Source organism: Triturus cristatus, chromosome 4_1, assembly GCF_964204655.1.
Source record: "Triturus cristatus chromosome 4_1, aTriCri1.1, whole genome shotgun sequence".
Classification (NCBI taxonomy): domain Eukaryota; kingdom Metazoa; phylum Chordata; class Amphibia; order Caudata; family Salamandridae; genus Triturus; species Triturus cristatus.
The window spans coordinates 111,447,248-111,456,836 of record NC_140585.1 but is presented as its reverse complement, the minus strand read 5'-3'; positions in this window follow the sequence as shown (position 1 = coordinate 111,456,836).

The following is a 9,589-nucleotide window of genomic DNA, read 5'->3' as shown; positions in this document are numbered from 1 at the left end:
CACATGACCAAGAACAGTCTCCTGAAAAATTGAAAAACACATGTATGGTAATCAGAGGAAATAAGGGCAATTTAGGCTGAGAAAGAAAGCGTATAAAAATGATCTAGAGAAATGCACAAATATTTAAAGTCAAGTATTTGTACCATTTGTTTCCATGGACATCTATGATTGTTGATCCAAGAAAGTACGTAGATCTTCTGGTCGTTGAAAGGATTTTGAAATGCCATCTAACCAGACACTCATAGCAGAAGGATCGAAAAGACCATATTTGAAGCCTAAGCAGCGTAGCCGTGGTTTCAATTCAGTAAATTCTTTACGTATTTAAACAGTTTCCTTGGCAAAGTCTTGTTGTATGAAGATCCTATTTCCATTTCACATTGAAGATGGAATTTCTCTAGCTGCTCCTCTAATCATCTCCAAATGGTTATGGCATGGAACTTTGAATATCATTTGCCGCGGTTGGCTATGACGAGGGTTTCTGTGAGAAGGAATTCCATGAGCTTTGTCTATTTTGATTTTTTCAGAAAATTGCGGTTTTAATAGACCTGGCAACAATTTTTCCAAATATTCCTTACAATCATTTCCTTCCACATCGTCTGGTAGATTAAAAATATGAAGGTTATTTTCACAGTTACGGTTTTCTAAATCCAACAACAACTGACTCCATGGCGAAATCTTTTCCACAATAGGTGTAAAGCTATCAATTTTAGCTTTATTATCTTGGATTCTAATTGAGTTATCTGAAACTTTCATTGAGATGCTAACCATGTCTTTACGAATATTTTTGATTTCAAATGCAATAGAGTCAGTATTTTGAGGTACTGCTTGTAATTCCTCTAACAAAGTGGACAGAGAAGGCTCATTTGAGTCCACAATCTTCGATTTCACAGGGGGTGATGAAATAGTTTGTTTGCACTTGTTACTCCCTGTGGAGTTGATTTTTCCTTCCATTTTATTGAATTAAAACCAAGCAAATAATTTTTCCACAAAGTCAAAATATAGATATGAAAAATAGAAATATTCACCAAGTAGAGAAGAATGCAGCAGCTAAAACTGACTGTGGGAGTGGTTCCATGCCTCCAGTGTCTCCCTTTCCTGGTAGTACAGCTCCGCCTCGCTGAGAGAAATACAAGCTACGTAAGAGCAGAGCAGCCGGTGAGAGCAGCAACTAAGGAAATCCCTTCAAATTGACTTAACGCTCCATTAAAGCCTGCCAAAGTGAAGCGCTTGGGAAGACTCACAACACTCTTCTAAAATTGTACTCAACTGAAGCCCCAATCGTTTATAAATTAACATTGTTAAAATGGGCTAAAACGCCCCTCAGCGGGAGGCAACCATCTTGGTGTGCGTGATCGCGCGACTTTCATAGTGCCCTCTTTTCAAGTTTCTCCATTTGGAAGATAAAAGACTGTCATTATTTAAGATGCTTTCCATCTATCACTCCTGCTCCCATTCACTCCCCAATAACAGATTCATCTTCATTTGTAACATGAATAGTTCTAAAGGGAGGACTATTTGTCTTAATGAGGAGGGACACATTTAGAGAGGGTGAGGTGGTCTCTGATACTTGGCGCATGGAGTTGATTGGAAACTCATCTGCAACAAGGTGCCTGAAGGTTCTGGGATTAGAAAGGTCTGCTGGCACAAAGACAGTAATAACAATGTACTTCACTGTAATCATTCTTTCCTATGAGACACCCTCAAGTGAGAGACAGTTTCAGTAACTCCCGCATCATTTTTTTAGAGGTCATTTCAGTAAATAAATGGGCGTAGAGCAACCCTTTGTCCTCTGTGTGCCTTGCAGTGTTGCCCTCTCTTTCTTACACAACTGGGTGTTCATTACACCTGAAGGTTGGACGCTTCGCAGAATAGTGTAGGTTTTTTTGGTTTTCCTTCTGTTGTCTGACTCACATGCCTGGTATTTGGCACACAAGAGCAAACTGATTCATTTTTACTTGAGTTCCCTAAGTAAGCTAGAAGTGCGACCCATGCCCGGAGAAGTCAGCAAGCACCTCTGGAAACTTTGTAAACAAAACCAGGGCTTTGATTGTGTGGGGATCCTATCACCCTCAGACCTAGTGGTAATTAAAGCTGACATTGAACCCGCCCTTGCATTCTTGTTCCCCCCTAAATGGCAAAACACTGATGGATTTCTGAACAATTGAATGAAAAAAATGTAAGATAATCAATGCCGTGGTTATCGGTCACTTTTTACTTAATCTTGCATATCCTAGGAGTGTCAGCTATTTCCAGGATGTTCTTATTCATTTTTTTATTTTTTCTGTGTAGCATATTACTCTTGTATAGGTCCTACTTTGAACTGAATCTCCTCCAGGTGTTTACAATGGGCCATGATTGACAACACCGGAGGTGAGACTGAAGGCAGTGCCAGCTTCTCACTGTGCCTGTCAATGGGTCAGAAAGGTGTTCGGAATTCATGGTCACCCAAGCAGAGCCTACAGAGCAATGATCATTTATTCCAGTTGCAATTATGATTCTGTGTAAATGTGTGTGAAGGAGGTAAACAGTTGTCAAAATATTTACAAGGTGAAAGTAAAACAAAATGCAGTGTTTACATGCGAGTGAGACTGTTGTGTGTTTGGGGCTAGAAAAGAGATGCAAGGATGTGCATTCAGGAGAGAGCGATTAAAGAGGGTGCTGAAGAGCAAAGAGATGAGGTTTAGGCCTGGTTGAAATTTAAATTATGCCTGCTTATTTCACTTTAACCTTGTTACAATCAATCAATCAGTAGATTTGTAGAGCGCTACTTGTCACCCTGAAATGACACCATTACTCCACTTATCATAAATACACCCCATTTATGGGAGACATCAAGCACATGGAAAAGCACCACCATGGTGCCTGTTATGCACAGTCCTTTTGTTTTGCTGCACCTTAAGTCAAAAAAGGAAATTTTACATAATCACGTGAAAACAAAATACATACATTTCACACATCCCTAATGAGGGATATTAAGATATGCAGATGGATGAGATGTGGAGAGAAAAAGGGCGTCCTTCTCTAACAGAGTGAAAATAACAGGATTAATTGAGACACACTGAACACCACTAATCCTTCCACAGGCCTCAGTAATGATTCACAATCTCATGATGTCAGAAATGAAACATTTGCAATAATCATTGATGTTACTCATTTGTCTTAACCAGCTCATAACCACTGACGAAAGCCAATAATCATGGCTGGTGTTAGGTGTATGGCAATTGTTGCATTATATATCTTATTTTTGCAGTTTTATATAACACAAACCTCTCACAAAGGCTCTGGAGCACTCTACACGAGCACCAGATTACTTTACACCAGGTCAGATTCATTTTACTTCCTTTTAGGCGCAGGGAGGTTCAGTGATTTGCCCAGAATGACAAGATGTTGAGCTGATGCCAGGACTTGAACCTGGTCACCCAGTTACAAAGTCTGCAGTACAGATCATTAGGCCACATCTCCTTCTCAGTCCCAAAATCCCCACTTCCCATATCTGGATGCAGTAACAGGAAGCCGAGAGAGGAACCAAAATACCGCTCCGGTGGCACACTATGGAAACCACAGAAATGTAGTTTATATGTTTAAGCCATACCCATAAGTGCATAAGCTACGTCTTCCTACTGCATAATAAAGGTAGAATAGGAATTATCTACTTTTTCTATAATTTATAAAGTCTTTCTGCGACTTCCATTTGGAAGAAAAGTTGAAGATTTTCAACCAGGAAGTTGAATGAATAGCTCCATGTTTTTATGAGCTGGATGTGTGTCCCCTGCTTGCAGTTTACCTTTCAGCTGACTCAGTTAGCTCTTTTGGGACTGAAAAGCCCATGCATTCAATGAAAAATACTAAATAACTTGTGTCAGAATGCAAAGGCGAATTGGAAAACAAAAAAAGTCAGGAATGGGGGATGTCACAGATGATATAGGGTCTCTGCGAGCTATGATTTGACACCAGGCCAAGCAAAGTAAATTGATTTTCAACTATTTTATTAAAGACTGACCAAGTTTTAAAGCAGGTCCATATAGGGAAGCTGACTTAGACAATTGTCATCATGGGTTCAATATATAAGTCCCTGTTTCAGGGAGAATCGTTGTAATGATAGACATAACTCCTCATGCAGAATCTGTTGAGGGGCCCCTGAGTCTCCATGAGCCAGTGGTTGCTGGTGGGGGCCACCTGAATTTATTTTTGGGGACTAGCGCGTATTTTTCTGCATCAGGAATGTACCATAGCAAGAGAGGGAGAAACTCAAAGTGGAAAGATGGAGTAAGAGAAAGACTGAAATAACATCAGAAAGGGAGAAAGCAGGAAGCTGCAAGAGTGAGGTAAAGAGGGAGGGAATGTCTGGTAGTGCATTAAAGAGGCCTCAGGTGCTTTGGTGTTTGGAGCACTAGTATTAAAAATTGCAACAGCCACGGGCTCCTGAGCTTAGCCTTGGGCACCAGCAATCATTCATTTAAAAGTTAAGCACTGATACTATGCAAATTATGTGGAAGCAGTCCATCAGGAACCTGGTCTTCATAGACTCTGCTTCTGAGCAGGTAAAGCTTTGAGATGGGGGTGCTGCTGCTGGAGCGGGTTTTATTTTAAAAATGTGTATACCCTCTCCATTTTGCATGTTTTTATTAATAAGAATAATTAACTAATTGTAATTGTATTAATTGGATTGTTGTGGAATTCAATCAACCTGACTATTAAGAATACACGTGGGAATTGCATTTGCATGGCCTAAATAATACGTAAACTAAATCGTGTACGCATATTGATCATAGATAATTAGAATATTGCATGATTATATGTTGCTTCCGTGATGTAATTGTGATTTGTGCTTTATAATATGAGTATAACCTGCAATGAGTGTTGCTTTTGCTAGATAAATACACACACCTATGGGTATTAGTAAGGGAATAACATTTTATTAGTCATTTCTATGTATTAATTACGTTTTTGTGTTTCTTTGCTTAAGTTGACCATTTGGAGTGGCCACAAAATGGCCGACATCCCTATCTGACGAATTGATCCCATTGTGGAAGTCTCTGGGTGAAGTGCGCATGCGTCACCATCAGCAGCAGTGGCCTTCCTGTGACCCTAACTCGACTGTGCCCCTCAAGGACGTTCTGCGCTACAAGCCAGCTGCCCTGAAAGAAACATTAAAAAGATACTTTGGACAGGAAAAATTATGAACTACATCTAAAGAGACATTTAGCGCATGGGAACCCTGTTGAACAATTTTAACTGACCAACCAGAGTCATTCAAAATTAATATTCGATACTTTTGGAATGTGATTTTTCTATAAAATACCATAGAATAGAGAGGTTGGGAGCGAGACCCTTCAGCAGATTTCGATTTCCTGACGTTATGCTGATGGAGAGGACGGTGACACTGCAGGACAGCTGTTACTCTGAATCTTTGACTGACTGAACTGATGACCAAAACTCTGACTTAGAAGACGACATTTAGCTAGAATAGGTAAATATGATGGTCAAGCTGCTTAATTAATCAATGATTTTTATTTAGATAACATTTAAATGAATTATTACAGAACTGTGTCGGGTCATTTTTATTAATGTGAAAATGTATTAATGTAAAGAAATATAGATTTAGAAACCACTTTAACCAAAAGCTAGCTGATTCATGGCCTATCCATGGAAGGGATACTAATGGTGATGTTCAGGTCTTAATGAGGGAAAGAAGGTGAGGTGGATCTATCGCTCATTGGAGACAAACAGGTATTTCTTTCCATTACAGCGAATGGAATAATCACCTCCTTAGAAACACAGACCAATAGAGAATGAATGTTGGTGTTATGGGCCCCACCAGCGAAAGTAGTGAATGAGTTTGTCTATGTGATTTGCGGTCTGTGATGGAGGCAGGGATTTTGCATTCCGCGCTGCATCAGTTTTCCTGGTAGCAGAGATATGGTTAGCTACTGTTTTGGTTTTGGTGATCATTGCTTGTAAATAGCTTATTGATTACTGATTATTGATTGATATTGGTTTATGTACTAACACTCTATGTTGAGTTGTGTCGAGTTATATGTTTTTAGCACGGCTTCTGGGATGTAGGAAGTCGGAAGTTTGTAACAGTTCCGTAGTAGAGCAGAGGTAAGCGCTGTTCTCGGGAAAGACGGAATTGTGGTTGCCCGTAGGTACACGGGGAAGAAATGTGTGACAAGAGAAGTTGCACGGCGCATTGTCTGGGTTCGATTCGGTAGCATCGTCGTGTGTTGCCATTAGAAATATTCTCTGGGCCCGATTCACAGAACTAACTTAAGACAAAATCCTAAACTTACTACCATTTTGGTATTCACAGAAGGCACTTTCTCATTTTGGTATTCACAGAAGGCACTTACTCATTTCGGTATTCACAGAAGTTAGGAGTCCTAACTTTAGGACTCCTAAATGCCTTCTGTGAATACCGAAAGTCTTAAAGTTAGGATTTTTCTCAGTTTAGTAGTAGTATAGTTAGGACTCCTAACTTTAGGACTCATAAATGCCTTCTGTGACTACCGAAAATCTTAAAATTAGGATTTTTCTCAATTTAGTAGTAGTAAAGTTAGGACTCCTAACTTTAGGACTCCTAAATGCCTTCTGTGAATACCAAAAGCCTTAAAATTAGGATTGTTCTCAGTTTAGTAGTAGTATAGTTAGGACTCCTAACTTTAGGACTCCTAAATGCCTTCTGTGAATACCGAAAGCCTTAAAATTAGGATTTTTCTCAGTTTAGTAGTAGTAAAGTTAGGAGTCCTAACTTAAGGACTCCTAAACTGAGAAAAATCCTAATTTTAAGACTTTTGGTATTCACAGAAGGCATTTAGGAGTCCTAAAGTTAGGACTCCTAACTTCTGTGAATACCGAAATGAGTAAGTGTCTTCTGTGAATACCAAAATGAGTAAGTGCCTTCTGTGAATACGAAAATGGTAGTAAGTTTAGGATTTTGTCTTAAGTTAGTTCTGTGAATCGGGCCCTCTGTGTGAGAGAAGTGTGTATGATAGCAAAGAGTTACCTGTGAAATTTTGGTCTTAGGTACCAGGAAACCAAATGGCATACCGATAACGCTTATCACTGAAAAGGTAGCAGGTGTTCTCTGAGCTTGTTAGAAGGACAAAGTAGAGGGAAGCACTGCTTTGTTAAAGAATGTCATAATTCTCTAGTGGGGCAGAGGTAAGCGCTGCTCTCGGAAAAGACAGAAGTCTGTGTGAATGGTCTACATTTTTCCCTGCATGACAGTGTGTGTATGAAAAAGGCATTCCGATTAATGGCGAAACTCTAGTGTTATTTCTCAGGAGCATTGGGTCTCTAACTAAGTGTCCTAATTCTAGAGAAGCGGTTAGTTAATGCTTGTTAGAAGGGTAAGGTAGAGGGATGTGCTACTTTATCAACGGAAGTAATGCTTCTGTAGTAGGGCAGAGGTAAGCGCTGCTCTCGAGAAAGATGAAATTCGAGAGAAAGGTCTATTGCTGTTCTTTGGTTAGCGGAGCGGACAATGGAGATGTTTTTGTTTTGTTACTAATAGAATTGTAAAAGTTGCAATAAAAGTTCACTGAGCGGACTTGTAAAGGAGGGGTAGACAGGAGCAGACCTGCCGCAGCGGCTGCTAACGTCAGAACGACCGCGCTGGGATTGGACAGTCGGTCAGAAGTGTAAAACGCTCCGGATTGGTGCGTTAGTGTAAAGCCGCGCTAGGATTGGAGAAGTACAGGGTGACGTAAACGCTCCCCATTGGTGCGTTAGTGTAAGTCGCGCTGGGATTTGAGGATTGTGACAGTGACGTAGACGCTCCTGATTGGTGCGTTAGCGTGAGTCACGCTGTGAGTGGACAGAATAGTGGTACAGTTGTAGAGAAGACTAGCGATACACGGAAACTAAGAAAATGTATTACCAGCCACCAGACAAGGAGAAGAGGTCGTGGTTTGGCAAAATTAAGAAGTGGTTTAAGAAAGATAAACAGGTCAAAACTAGGGAAGGACAGTTACTTCCTCCACCGAAAACCCCCGCATCTTTGATGATTGCGAAATATAGGTATCATACTTGTATTTGGTTAGACAATTGGGTAAAATATACCCAGGACGATGGAGTCTTGGGGAGGAATGTCGTTACAACGCACACTTTTACAACGCATGCACTTACAACGCATTTTTTACAACGCAACATCCACTACAACGCATTCCATTACATCGCATGACACTACAATGCATTTTTAAAAACTACCTTTACAACGCATTCCATTACATCGCATACTACCTTTACAACGCATACCATTACAACGCATAATATTAAATTGCATTTAAGGTAAGTATTAGATAGTGTAGGGTTAAAAATTAGTATTCTAACTCCAGGGGGTGCAACAGTAGGGTAATTGTTGGATAGTATAGGGGTAAAAATTACTATTCTAACTCCAGGGGGTGCAACAGTAGGGAAAGTGTTGGATAGTATAGGGGTAAAAATTACTATTCTAACTCCAGGGGGTGCAACAGTAGGGAAAGTGTTGGATAGTGTAGGGGTAAAAATTACTATTCTAACTCCAGGGGGTGCAACAGTAGGGTAAGTGTTGGATAGTATAGGGGTAAAAATTACTATTCTAACTCCAGGGGGTGCAACAGTAGGGTAAGTGTTGGATAGTATAGGGGTAAAAATTACTATTCTAACTCCAGGGGGTGCAACAGTAGGGAAAGTGTTGGATAGTATAGGGGTAAAAATTACTATTCTAACTCCAGGGGGTGCAACAGTAGGGTAAGTGTGGGATAGTATAGGGGTAAAAATTACTATTCTAACTCCAGGGGGTGCAACAGTAGGGTAAGTGTTGGATAGTATAGGGGTAAAAATTACTATTCTAACTCCAGGGGGTGCAACAGTAGGGTAAGTGTTGGATAGAATAGGGGTAAAAATTACTATTCTAACTCCAGGGGGTGCAACAGTAGGGTAAGTGTTGGATAGTATAGGGGTAAACATTACTATTCTAACTCCATGGGGTGCAACAGTAGGGTAAGTGTTGGATAGTGTAGTGTAATATTATGCGTTGTAATGGTATGCTTTGTAAAGGTAGTATGCGATGTAATGGAATGCGTTGTAAAGGTAGTTTTTAAAAATGCGTTGTAGTGTCATGCGATGTAATGGAATGCGTTGTAGTGGATGTTGCGTTGTAAAAAATGCGTTGTAAGTGTAGTGCGTTGTAAAAGTTGCGTTGTAAAGGTTGTTCCCCGAGTCTTGGCATTTCCAGAACATGGTTCCTTTAATTTGGCCGTTTTAAGTTAAGAAACCTACGAGAGAAGTGATGTAAAAGATCCCCTTGAATTGAACAAGGAAGAATTGGCAGCATTCAAACGATTGAAAGAGGGTTTGTGTGAAGCACCAGCACTAGGCATGCCTGATTACGAGAAAGAGTTTGAGTTGTATTGCAGTGAGAGAAATGAATGTGCACTTTCTGTGTTGATCCAGAAACATGGAAGGTTGAGGAGACCAATTGCATACTTTTCATCAATGCTTGACCCAGTAGCTGCAGCTTTACCTGGGTGTCTGAAGGCAGTGGCTGCAACATGTCGAAGCTTGGAGCAGAGTGAAGGAATTGTGATGGGATATCCGTTGAAAG